At 40.1% G+C, this 15,190-nt stretch overlaps 1 protein-coding gene across 1 annotated transcript in view; it reads right to left on the minus strand.

The window, feature by feature from the left end:
* LNX2 (ligand of numb-protein X 2) overlaps nt 1-15,190 on the minus strand; it is a 107,607-nt gene that overhangs the window by 77,648 nt on the left and 14,769 nt on the right. The gene's annotated exons all lie outside the window — the stretch shown is intronic.

Below are 15,190 nucleotides of genomic sequence, written 5' to 3' on the forward strand. Positions count from 1 at the left end.
GTGATACTACACCTCATACTAGTACAGCTACAGTGTTATAGTGATACTACACCTCATACTAGTACAGCTACAGTGTTATAGTGATACTACAGCTCATACTAGTACAACTACAGTGTTATAGTGATACTACAGCTCATACTAGTACAACTAGTGTTATAGTGATACTACAGCTCATACTAGTACAGCTACAGTGTTATAGTGATACTACACCTCATACTAGTACAACTACAGTGTTATAGTGATACTACAGCTCATACTAGTACAGCTACAGTGTTATAGTGATACTACAGCTCATACTAGTACAACTACAGTGTTATAGTGATACTACAGCTCATACTAGTACAACTACAGTGTTATAGTGATATTACAGCTCATACTAGTACAGCTACAGCGCTATAGTGATACTACACCTCATACTAGTACAGCTACAGTGTTATAGTGATACTACAGCTCATACTAGTACAACTACAGTGTTATAGTGATATTACAGCTCATACTAGTACAGCTACAGCGCTATAGTGATACTACAGCTCATACTAGTACAGCTACAGTGTTATAGTGATACTACACCTCATACTAGTACAACTACAGTGTTATAGTGATACTACAGCTCATACTAGTACAGCTACAGTGTTATAGTGATACTACAGCTCATACTAGTACAACTACAGTGTTATAGTGATACTACAGCTCATACTAGTACAACTACAGTGTTATAGTGATATTACAGCTCATACTAGTACAGCTACAGCGCTATAGTGATACTACACCTCATACTAGTACAGCTACAGTGTTATAGTGATACTACACCTCATACTAGTACAGCTACAGTGTTATAGTGATACTACAGCTCATACTAGTACAACTACAGTGTTATAGTGATACTACAGCTCATACTAGTACAACTAGTGTTATAGTGATACTACAGCTCATACTAGTACAGCTACAGTGTTATAGTGATACTACACCTCATACTAGTACAACTACAGTGTTATAGTGATACTACAGCTCATACTAGTACAGCTACAGTGTTATAGTGATACTACAGCTCATACTAGTACAACTACAGTGTTATAGTGATACTACAGCTCATACTAGTACAACTACAGTGTTATAGTGATACTACACCTCATACTAGTACAGCTACAGTGTTATAGTGATACTACACCTCATACTAGTACAGCTACAGTGTTATAGTGATACTACAGCTCATACTAGTACAACTACAGTGTTATAGTGATATTACAGCTCATACTAGTACAGCTACAGCGCTATAGTGATACTACACCTCATACTAGTACAGCTACAGTGTTATAGTGATACTACACCTCATACTAGTACAGCTACAGTGTTGTAGTGATACTACAGCTCATACTAGTACAACTACAGTGTTATAGTGATACTACAGCTCATACTAGTACAACTAGTGTTATAGTGATACTACAGCTCATACTAGTACAACTAGTGTTATAGTGATACTACAGCTCATACTAGTACAGCTACAGTGTTATAGTGATACTACACCTCATACTAGTACAACTACAGTGTTATAGTGATACTACAGCTCATACTAGTACAGCTACAGTGTTATAGTGATACTACAGCTCATACTAGTACAACTACAGTGTTATAGTGATACTACAGCTCATACTAGTACAGCTACAGTGTTATAGTGATACTACACCTCATACTAGTACAGCTACAGTTATAGTGATACTGCAGCTCATACTAGTACAGCTACAGCGCTATAGTGATACTACACCTCATACTAGTACAGCTACAGTGTTATAGTGATACTACACCTCATACTACTACAACTACAGTGTTATAGTGATACTACACCTCATACTAGTACAACTACAGTGTTATAGTGATACTGCAGCTCATACTAGTACAGCTACAGTGTTATAGTGATACTACACCTCATACTAGTACAGCTACAGCGCTATAGTGATACTACACCTCATACTAGTACAACTACAGTTATAGTGATACTACACCTCATACTAGTACAACTACAGTTATAGTGATACTGCAGCTCATACTAGTACAGCTACAGTGCTATAGTGATACTACACCTCATACTAGTACAACTACAGTGTTATAGTGATATTACAGCTCATACTAGTACAACTACAGTGTTATAGTGATACTACAGCTCATACTAGTACAACTACAGTGTTATAGTGATACTACACCTCATACTAGTACAACTACAGTGTTATAGTGATACTACAGCTCATACTAGTACAACTACAGTGTTATAGTGATACTACAGCTCATACTAGTACAACTACAGTTATAGTGATACTACACCTCATACTAGTACAACTACAGTGTTATAGTGATACTACAGCTCATAATAGTACAACTACAGTGTTATAGTGATACTACACCTCGTACTAGTACAATTGCAGAATTATAGTGATACTACACCTCATACTAGTACAACTACAGTGTTATAGTGATACTACAGTTCATACTAGTACAACTACAGTTATAGTGATACTACACCTCGTACTAGTACAATTGCAGAATTATAGTGATACTAGACCTCGTACTAGTACAGCTACAGTGTTATAGTGATACTACAGCTCATACTAGTACAACTACAGCGCTATAGTGATACTACACCTCATACTAGTACAGCTACAGTGTTATAGTGATACTACACCTCATACTAGTACAACTACAGTGTTATAGTGATACTACAGCTCATACTAGTACAACTACAGTTATAGTGATACTACACCTCGTACTAGTACAATTGCAGAATTATAGTGATACTACACCTCATACTAGTACAACTACAGCGCTATAGTGATACTACACCTCATACTAGTACAGCTACAGTGTTATAGTGATACTACACCTCATACTAGTACAACTACAGTTATAGTGATACTACACCTCGTACTAGTACAACTACAGTGTTATAGTGATACTACACCTCATACTAGTACAGCTACAGTGTTATAGTGATACTACACCTCATACTAGTACAACTACAGTGTTATAGTGATACTACACCTCATACTAGTACAGCTACAGTGTTATAGTGATACTACACCTCATACTAGTACAACTACAGCGCTATAGTGATACTACACCTCATACTAGTACAGCTACAGTGTTATAGTGATACTACACCTCATACTAGTACAACTGCAGAATTATAGTGATACTACACCTCATACTAGTACAACTACAGTGTTATAGTGATACTACACCTCATACTAGTACAGCTACAGTGTTATAGTGATACTACACCTCATACTAGTACAACTACAGCGCTATAGTGATACTACACTTCGTACTAGTACAACTACAGTTATAGTGATACTACAGCTCATACAAGTACAACTACAGTTATAGTGATACTACAGCTCATACTAGTAAAACTACAGTGTTATAGTGATTATACACCTCGTACTAGTACAACTGCAGTTATAGTGCTACTACAGCTCATAATACTATTACTACTGTTACTGATACAACTTCAATTTCATTCTAGTACAAAATAATAAAAACAGAAAAATATGCTACAGTTTCACTTTATTATCTATTTAATTGTTGTTACCATAATACAGATTTTAAGAGAATATTGGAATTATGACTTTAAAAATATTTACTGGTTGTAAAAATTTTACAGCACCCACGAGTCATCAATATGAAGTACTTACAGATTGTAATAACACTAATCTTTACAGAACAGACTAAAATTATTGTCAACATTAAATATTTGTTTCAACAACTAGCCTGCCTCTGTGTGATAATATGACACTTGTAATCATAGTTAGGTTTCTACTGCACTATTGTCGTTTTTTATATTTGTAGTGTTCATGCATATATGCAGCTAGAGAAGGCTTTAAGTCTTCACTCACTCATAAAGATTAATCTGTTTGAACAAATAACTGAGAAACATCTAAATGTATGCCCTGTCCATTTTTACCTTTCAGCCTCAGGCAGACAAAACTCCATGTTTCCACAGGGCATGAATAATTTAGCATGATGCTTAAAGAACATGTCACCTTCATCTGAACGAAAGATGTCATCTTGAGACAAACAATTTTTTTTTTTTTTTTACAAACATTTGGAACAAAGCTATCTGCTCCCTGGAGACACATTATTGTCTTTCCCTGTCTCCACCTGTCCTCCTCCATCAGACCCCTGGGGAGATGGACACGTAGGATTATTCTAACCTACTGGAGATGGCTTGACCTCAGATTCATTCACTTGGTGCTTCTTTCCTGGCTAAATTCAGGTCTCACCATTTTGGGGTTGGAACTGGAAAAAAGCCATCTCACGACTCCCGCCTGAAAAAGGCTTTCTGGGGAATTTAGGCATAATAATAGTTGTCAGGGAAACACACAATAGTTGATTAAAAATCACTAAAACAATGCACTTCATAAATCACTATTGCATAGCATAAATAAACTTAAAACAGATATTGTATAGTACAGTGCTCCAGGTGAGGATTCATGTCTAGTGTGCATGTGAACAGCACAACACAAAACTTGCCCTTCCTCACAAAAATAAATAAATAAAATAAATTGTTTGTAATTTACCATCTCATAGAAAGTCAGTTATAAGAAAATGATGAGTATGCTTTATTGAGCATATTTCCATGTAAACAAGATGAAGGCCCATAGTAAAAGAAAAAAAGGGCGCTTCTTTAAATTAATGAAATGTGTACAAGTGTATAAAATCATTTGAAACGGCAGCCAAGGACAAATAGGACCAATGTGCAAGTGCAAATAAAAGAAAAATGTTGTCCGGCGCTCAGAAACAAACAGAATTTAAAAATCACTGTGTCAGCATAAACATAAAGGAGAATTTTGTGCACAATATAGCTATATTGGGGTTAAGCTTACCTCACTTTTTTTTCTTTCACTATTTTCTAGTTTTTTGGGAGTTGACCACTCCCTACAAAGGTGCTGCAGGCTTTATAAGATGGAGGTTCAGGGGAAGGTTTTAAATGGAACACCCTGAATGTAAATTTGTATCACTAGTTCAGGGACTCACCTACAGGAGATGCCTTGACGTCCGTCAGGTGAGCTTAACCCCAATATAGCTATATTGTGCACAAAATTCTCCTTTATGTTTATGCTGACACAGTGATTTTGAAATTCTGTTTGTTTCTGGGCGCCAGACAACATTTTTCTTTTATTTGCACAGGCCCATAGTAAGTACATCCACATGTGCAAAAAGCAGACCCAATGCCTACCCTGTACAGTTACATGGAAAATATAATATAACAGCCACACGACACCATATACACCTTTAACATGCCACCCATTAACCTCATCATGATCCCATATAGGCCCATTATGACACAAAGATACTAATATTACACATATATATATATATATATATATATATATATATATATATATAGATAGATATATCCACAGGAGCTCTTGGACCAAATAGGTAACAGTAGTGTAATAGTAGTAGTAGTTTGTAAGAAGTACAATCACCAATGTTGTCCAGCACTTGTTTGTTCTTAGTAAGCGTAGTACCGTGTGATCAGCTCCACCGATAGATGACACAGTCCCAGACTGTGTATCACATGGTGTAATTGTGGGTCTGAATAAATAAAGTGACTAAGAACACAGAAACAAGTAAGAAATTGTCAGCAAACAACTAAATATACTTTATTCCACCAAAGCAATGCTTGTAGGGTGTTTAATTTTTAACCAGTTAAATGGTTGCTGTTTCATTCATCTCCTTTACATAGAATGCCACTTATATTAGAAGGGCTGCGGGTAAAGAAGAGTGGGTATACCATACATGCACTTAATGGTCACTATAATCACCACTGTTGGTGGGGATGGGGATATATATATTATAGTAATTTAAGAGGCCCTAAACCAGCTCTGGCCAACCTGTACCCACCCCCGTGATGTAATGATGCAAACGCTTCATTTTGCAGGTGTTGTGAAACTACATGTCCCAGCATGCCCTGACAGCTATTTGCTGGCTATCTTCTGGATAAGCATATTGGGGCTTGTAGTTTCACCTGGCCAGCCATCGGTTGGCCAGGCCTGCTCTAAACTGCCATGTCCATCCATGTACTCTTCACTGACCTTGCTTTAAAACAACTGCAGCCACAAGCAGTGGATGCAGCTGCCTCTATCTTTCAGTTAAGCTGCCGACAGAGGCACACGCTCCTCTTCCCAATCCACCAGCTCCTCTCCCTTCTTGGCTAAACAGCTTATATCTGCTCACATTCCTGTCCTACAACGAACTCTGACTGTCTGTCAGGGTTCAGCACTGGGCAGAACAGCACCGTTAGCCAATGCTGTAAACTGGACCCATCAAAGATGGATGGAATCACCACTTGAATGGGGAGAAAGCGGGATCATATTTAAATATATTTGGCAACAGGTATAGCTCTGTACTTTAGTCGTGACACAAAATATGGCTTTGCACATTAGTCTTGACTCCAGCTACAGCTCTGCACAATAGGCTTAGCACAATATATTGCTCTGTACATTAGTCTTGGCACAATATATTGCTCTGCACATTAGTCGGCACAATACATTGCTCTGCACATTAGTCTTGGCACAATATATTGCTCGGCACATTAGTTTTGGCACACTATATTGCTCTGCACATTAGTCGGCACAATATATTGCTCTGAATATTAGTCTTGGCACAATATATTGCTCTGCACATTAGTCGTGACACAAAATATGGCTTTGCACATTAGTCTTGACTCCAGCTACAGCTCTGCACAATAGGCTTAGCACAATATATTGCTCTGCACATTAGTCTTGGCACAATATATTGCTCTGCATATTAGTCTTGGCACAATATTTTGCTCTGCACATTAGTCGGCACAATATATTGCTCTGCATATTAGTCTTGGCACAATATATTGCTCTGCACATAAGTCTTGGCACAAGATATTGCTCTGCATATTAGTCTTGGCACAATATATTGCTCTGCATATTAGTCTTGGCACAATATATTGCTCTGCATATTAGTCTTGGCATTAGATAAGGCTCTCAAAGAATAAATGAAGCAACAGGCACTCTCATCAGGTATATTAATCACTGGAGAAGTATATCTTCATTTCCTTTATCAGGGCTGTCAGGTTGACCAGTGAAGCCTCTGATGAAATGCTGTGTGCACTGTAAAACTAGTTAGGCAGCTGGTCAACACGACAGCCCTGCTTTACACCTTAATTTGCAAATAAAGGATTGCAATGAAATACACTTCTCCACCTAGCAAGAGTGTGGCTGTTTCCTTCATTCTTTGACTGGTGTGTATGTAAGTAAGCACTGAACAATTCTCACATGTTAACAATTGAGCAAGCTGTTTGATCATAGCATGGCTGCCTAATACACTCTGGGAGACTCCCGCATTTCGCGTGAGTCTCACGGACTCCCAGGAGAGTGTGGCAATCTCCCGCATCTGCCCACTTCCTAGTAAAGTGGGCAGAATTAGGTCCAAAACGCCACGATTCACCGGGAATCGTGTCGTTTGGCCCCGCCCCCTGCTGTAAAATGACGCGTTTGCATCATTACATAACGGGGGTGGGTCCAAAATGACACAAATTTTGGAGCCCCCCCCCCCCCCCCCATCAGACCCACCTCCCCGGCAGGCTCCTGGAAGCCAACTTCAGAAAGTTGAAGGGCAGCCTGTGACACAGGGTGAAGAGCAACTTCTGAAAGAGTTGCACTGCCATTCAAGGAGAGAAAAAAAATGGTGCTGTCTACTCAAATATCTAATCAAATAAAAAAATTTCAGGTGCTGTTCCACTTTAAATACACAGAACCATGATCTATAAGTGGAGTATGGTAATTATAACAAGATAGACAAAATAAATCAAAAAACGCAAACCATGCAAAACTAATGGTTCAGTTTAATAAGCCCTATAACCTTTCTCTGCTAAGAGGAAAAAACACAGACCATACACTGTGGATAGAAATATACACTCACATTTGTCAGAGAACTGTAGGAAAACAGATTTATATTTCAGTTTAAACAATCATTTTATTTTTAAAAGAAATCACTAGATCAGAATGAGATTACCTTTAATATAAAGTGACTTGTGTCTTCAAAGGAGATTCTTCTGTCCAAAGAAAACCAGCGTGGTGCGGTGATCACTGTAATACTGTACAGGTTCAAGAATGGAATTCACTACACTCTAACCTCTCTAACAATAGAAATAGGAACAGACTCAACAATGCTCTGACGTCAAAGAGAAAAGAAAACCCCATCACAGCGGGGTCCTCCAAAGGCACAACAAAGAGCTGCTGTGTTTATGATATTATTCACCATTTACCATACAACAAACAGTTGTTGTGTTTATGATATTGTTTAACATACAGTTCACTTCATTGGAGAGAACACATTAAAGCTTGTTCAGGAAATAAAAAGTACTTTAGTTTTTGTGAATTGATGTGATACACCAACCTCACCACAGGCATCCCGCAAGCCATTTATGTCATTCCTATTCTATGTGTGCCAGTAGAGATTGTATTTATGTTGTATATCCTTTATTCAACATTATTACATCCAGCTGTAGCTCTGGTTTATTTTAAGCTGAAAGAGCAAGTAAAGCCAATATTCAAATTTAATATATATATCAAAGGCAGTGCATTACAAAGGTAAATTATATAAGAGGAATGTTTATATTATTATTATTATTATTATTAACAGTTATTTCATATAGTATTTACATATTACATAGCGCTTTACAGAGAATATTTAGTCATTCACGTTAGTCCCTGCTCCAGTGGAGCTTGCAATCTATGTTCCCAACCACACAAACACACTGTGACGATTATGTAGTATATCTACTGACTGATTGTTATTTTTTGTTGAATTCATGTATGACTATGTATATTGTATGTAACCTTGTAATGTAATCTCAACGTGTGCTTTGTTAAATGACATGTGTTTGAACCTATTGAGGTGTCAATAATCTTTTTAATTTATCCAGAGATAAGCATATCTGAGGAGTTTTTTGGTATGCAGAAGATGTGGACCTAGCCAGCCAAGCTGAATGAGCAGAGGTGAGAATTCAGGTCCTGTGAACATTCCAGGTCTCAAGACATCCCTAGCTCACTTCGAAAGCCCTGTGACATTTGAGAGATCAATCTCTCCTTATTGACAGCTAAACTCCAAAGGTGGGGGTGAGAGCTATGTGGAAAAAGGTTTAAAATCTGCTTAGACAATAACGTGTGCATTTTCATGAGGGGGTCTATCAAGAATGAAATGTCCTATATTTCTCAATTGTGTTCCCTCACGCACCAGGTCTTAACTAGTAAGTGGTGACTCTAATTTTATTTCCTATTTTATTTTCTGAAACATATTTGTGCAACATATTGTATGTTTTGTTATTCATTTTTGTAATTAAACCTTGGAATTTTTTTCCCAGATTGAATAAATTTAATCTAGTGTGTTTTCCGTGATTCTTTGTGAATTTACGAAACCCCTGGAGGCTCATGCTACATGTATATATGATTTTAGTGTGAAACATTAATAAGTGGTTCTGGTGAAAGTATGGACACCATAATAAATCCTTTGTGGTGGCAGAAAAGGTGTATTCATTGCTAAAGGACTAAGGTGACACCAGTCATGGCCAGCTGTTCAGATTGCTGTATCTGGGACAGGCTGGGCGTTCGTGACACACACACACCAGGGTTAATTTTGTCAGAATCCATAATTTGTGGAATGGTTGATTAAATATACAGAGGCAGCGTCAGTGATGTCACAGCCACTCAAGTTCCTGCAGTCTCAGCTTTGTGACCTATATCAGATCCAGTCAGGACACTGTCCTAAAGATATGGGGGTTGTTTCAGCGGTCTGTAATGGGGTGGGCAGACCTGTACTTTCACTTTTTAACAGAGCTACATTGGAATGTCAGGATAACACTGAATAATTTATTTTACGCTAGCGGTTCATATCTAACAATTTCAATTTTGGAGTTTAGTGATTCTTGCATATGTAATAACAATGAATAAAACCAAATGTGGGCAATCAGCTTGCCCTTGCAGCAAACTGTTATATATTGCCTTGCTAGATTTTATAGGACAATAAAAATATTTAGATTAAAGCCTTGATATGTGTACCTGGAAATGTCAAACTAGAACTCATATATTTACATCCGTTTTATAAAAGGTTATCAAATAAAATAGTTGCAAACCTACGTAATGCAGTAACCCTTAGTAACAGCACCAGAAATAAGAACGTGTTGAGCACAGTAGTCTGAGGAAAGTGCCTGTGTGGTTGCTATGGTTACTGTACAAATTTATACTTCTGTGAGTAAATAACTAATTTCATTCTTTGCTGACTAAGTTAATATTCTCGATTCAGTCAATGATTTCAGTGAGATGGACTTTCTGGATATGTCAACATTCACCAAGCATTGAGGTAAAACGAATGAATTATTTCCTATGTAAACTGTTCTTGAAATATGATGCAGTTTATGTTAACTCCTTAATATGTTTTCATTCTTCCAAGTATAATTTAATACAAGACAGATAGTGGCAGAAGGTTGCAGACCCCCAATGTTGTTGCACTTCCATAATGTTTCAGCTTTCCCAGACAATGGCGTTATTTAAATCCCGTTGTAATAGCATGTCTCCTTTAACCCTGTTGCAACTGAATTTGGTCATGTCCCAATGAGCTATGCATTTGTCCATGTGCTAGTTTTGCGTGGCCCTTGTGCTTTATAGCCTGCGACATCAATGTGTGCAGGGTTGCAAAGGTGGAAAAGGTCATTTTAAAACTTGCACATTTTTACTTCTTCCTTTCAATTTCCCCTAATGTAAACCTCACCGCACTCCACAATATACAACTGGGACAAGTCAGGCCGATCCCCAGACCAATCCCCTTTGTCACAAAGTCACACCCCCACTAACACATCCTTCCAAATCTTCACACGGCCGGGGCTGTAAGACTAACCAATCTGCGTAACAGCAGCTGCACGCAGCAGCCCCTCGGGATCCAGGGAGAGGGTGGAATTGTCCCATAAAAATCTGAACTATTGCATGCTTTCCTAAGACAGTCCCTTCACCCTCATTAAAGTCTTTAAGGGTCATAGTTACGTGTTAACTCATTTTATGGGTGCCAAATATAACACCTTTTTTTATCTCTGTCTAATGATAAATTTACCAGCTGTCCTGGCTCTATGAACATACATTGGTGGGTATCACAATGTCAGTTTCGGTTAGGATTGGACTATCCCTGGATAATATCTTATTTAACACAAATTCCCCAGCTGTCCTATTTTTCACAGAAAGTCCAGCAAGTATGGGCATGGTTTGCCGTGTGTTAGATATGGCTTAGGCCAGTGGTTCCCAAACTTTTGCAGTTCGCGGCACCCTTAGAGTCTCCAAATTTTTTCAAGGCACCCCTCCAAAATAATTACTGAGCAGTCCTGTTTTAGAAGTAGTTGGGTCAAAAAATTGTAATAAGTATTAAGGTCACAACAGAAATACTTATTTAGTTGTATGCAAAAATGCCCCTCTGCATCCAGACACTCTGCCCCCTCTGCATCCAGACACTCTGCCCCCTCTGCATCCAGACACTCTGCCCCCTCTGCATCCAGGCACACTGCCCCCTCTGCATCCAGGCACACTGCCCCCTCTGCATCCAGGCACACTGCCCTCTCTGCATCCAGGCACACTGTCCTCTCTCACGTTGCCCCCTCTGCCCTCTGTCACGCTGTCCCCCTCCACTGCCCTCTGTCCCCCTCCTCTGCTCTCTGTCCCCCTCCTCTGCTCTCTGTCCTCCTCAACTGCCCTCTGTCACGCTGTCCCCTCCTCTGCCCTCTCTCCCCTTCCTCTGCCCTCTGCCCCCCTCCTCTGCCCTCCTCCTCTGCTCTCTGCCCTCCTCCTCTGCTCTCTGTCCCCCTCCTCTGCCCTCTGTCCCCCTCCTCTGCCCTCTGTCCCCCTCCTCTGCCATCTGTCCCCCTCCTCTGCTCTCTGTCCCCCTCCTCTGCTACAATCCCTCTCACTCTGCCCCGTGCCAGGCGCCAGCCATAGAAAAAAGAAAGAAAACAGAAACTTACCAATCCGCGCGGCGCCGGGACCCAGCAGCCTCCTCTCTCCCGCAGCTGTCACTGACGTCATTCAGCGACAGCTGCGGGAGAGAGGAGGCTGCTGGGTCCCGGCGCCGCGCGGATTGGTAAGTTTCTGTTTTCTTTCTTTTTTTTAGGGCTGCCCCACGGCACAGTTTGGGAACCGCCGGCTTAGGCAGATCAGGGCCAAGTTTGTGCCAATTTTTTTTGCTCTGTCATGTTGTAAGTTCTGGTTACATAAACAAAAGAAGCAGGAGAGAAGGAGCAGCTTTTAAATAATTGCATTAGTCATAAGAGTCCACTTTTAAATACAATTGAGAATGCTCTTGCTACCCCCCTAAATGATTGAAAAGCACCATGTATAGACATGGTTAGTGGTAGCACAAATATTGGAGGTGCTCCTATGGGATTAATGTAGACCAATCCATACCTGCTTGCTTCTTACACCTTACCTCCAGGAGATCCTGGAGAGGAGGTGCAAGAGACAAATGCGGGGGTCATGAGCATGCAATTCGCATCATCACAAAACCCCTGTCTCATGCTGCAGAAAACCAAGATTCGTGGCACTATGCAGCAGGGGGTGGGACCGTAATGACAAGAATTGGGGACCAAGAAAATAGAAATTCAGGAGTTTCCTGGACATTCCGGGAGAGTAGGGAGCATAAACTGATCAGTTGTTTCCTTCTTCTTTTGTTTATGTAAATTTTTCGGTGGCGTAGCGATCCACACTAAAAAAGATGCAACATTTCTGCCCAATTGTGGCTTGAACCTTCTTGCCGAATGGATCTGGGTGTCTTGGTATTATTTCTGGGAGGTATGCTCAGTGGCATCAGGTGGAACACAGTGAAGAAATGGGTGTTCCTGGCTGAAGAGGGAGCCCCATGATTGAATGTGAGCATCACAGCCAATCCATAGCTCCCAACATTTGGGTATAGGGCATTGGGACATGGGGTATGACCACGTCATGATGGGAGCATGGCCATTTCACAATGGAGGGGGGGGGGGGTCACACCCCAGAGGACATGTCTAGCACTTTTGAAGTACTCTGCACTCCTCCAAACATCACTCATTGGACCCGTTCTGTCCCCTTTGCTCTGTCATGCATACCTCCCAAATTCACCACCCACGGGAATGTCCCACCTAAATCGGGAAGTTGAGAAGTATAGGCAATCACATGACGCCCTCTTCAGCCATGAACACCTGTTAATTCAGATTTTACAGGGCAATAGTAATAAAGAATATGATCATCTAGGTGTGCTCCAACACTATTAATGGGTGGTGTGGCAAAACAAGACTTGTTGCCTGCACACCACTTTGTAAAGATTACACGCAGGCCCCTGCAATTACCATGAAATTAAATCACACTCCTTGCTGTCCTCAACTTTAACAAAAGGTGCTAAATAGTAAATGTTTTGCAAATTTTCGTTTTTCCATTCTACTGAACAATATTACAATGTATTTATTGGTTTATTAATACATCCTATGGGTTTCCTTTAAATCACTTTAAACAGTTTCATGTTTACTTTTAGCAAAACAAACGTACTCAGGGTAAGGTGTTACGAGACCTAAGAAAACGTGTAAGGGATACCAATGTTTCTTTTAGATTCACAGTGGAAAGGTCTGTTCTATAAAACTCGAATTCTGGGTCATAGGAGATGGCTGTTTAATTATTGATCTGAAACTCGGACAGTGGAGTTAAAGCCACAAAACATATGTACTCTTCACAGTAATTGTATCATCAGCAACATTTGTAAGCTGCAAAAGCATGAACACAACAGGCGAATGCCACAAGGTCCATGTCTCAATGCTCTTTACTGGATTCCATTAGATAAAGGGAATCAATTTCTTGTTTGGCAGGTTCCCCCTCCGGTACTCCTGCAATTGATAATCCATAAAGTTGGCTCTCCAGTGCTGGCAGATTCACTGCTGAATGCAGGATAAACATTAACATCAATAAAGAAAAATGCAGAGGCCAGCTTACGTAAGCAAAAATATAACCTGATGCAATATGTCTTAACACAGTTAAAGTAAAGGCCTTTTTTAAGATCAAGGTCAACTTTAAGATACTTTACTGTACATTTTAGGATAATAAAATATTATATGAGAATATTGATTCCTTAAATCATTAAGTATTTGTATTCTTTAATTTTGAAATTGACAACATATTACTTAGCACTATACATTGAGGGGATCATGATACATATAATATACAATGACATGAACAGAAGGTAGACATGGATCTGCTGCAACCAGTCTACATTCCAGGAGGCGTAGGGCATTGGTGGGGCAGACAGAAGCAGGTTGCAATAATCAAGGCAGGAAATTATGAGGACAGCACATATCTGCACAGCTGGATGTGACGTGATTTGGAGATTGTCTGAACGTACGGAATAAAGAAAAGTGAAGAATTGAGAGTGGTACAGAGACAGTGGGTAGAATGATGGTAGGTAGGATGAAGATGTCCTCAATGGCAGGAATCAATGTAGGGGTGAAGTGGTATAACTGTGTGGCACCTGCATACAGCTTGTACTGGGGCTCATATGTGGATATCAGTTTACCATGAGAGGTGATGTAGGGGACCACCATGGACTGATCCTTGGGGCACTCCAGCAGGGAGAGGGGTGGGAGGAGGATGAAGTTTCACTGAAGGAAACCATGAATGATTGGTTGGACAGGCAAGTAGAAAACTAGGTGTGACCAGTTCCATTGCGACAACCATCTTTAAATGTGCTTGGGAAATGGGGGAGGGGGCAGCTGTTGGAGGGTTTAATACCTGGCACCGGAGCACGTTAAAATATGGTCGCCACACTAGACCCAGCCACACCTAGTTTCCTGCGTCACATGTACAAGATGAATGTTAAAAATGTATTTATTGAATGAAAAATGTATTCTAAATGTGTGAAGCGGCGTAAGGAGAACAATACCCTGTACCGAAGCATTGAATGGCTTAACCCACAGTGTGGAGTGCTGGAGAGGGTAAATTTAATTAAATGTATGAATACATGTAATGTATAGGCACTGCGGCACTGATAAGTATCCCATCTGGGACTCCTCTGTTGGGTTGCGGCCGCCTCCTTGGTGCCTGTCCAAGTGACCAGAGCTCTATGGTGACAGAGGGTCCTTGGTGGTCCAGTGGAGGGCTGGACCACC

The sequence above is a fragment of the Mixophyes fleayi genome, chromosome 2, assembly GCF_038048845.1.
Source record: "Mixophyes fleayi isolate aMixFle1 chromosome 2, aMixFle1.hap1, whole genome shotgun sequence".
NCBI lineage: Eukaryota > Metazoa > Chordata > Amphibia > Anura > Limnodynastidae > Mixophyes > Mixophyes fleayi.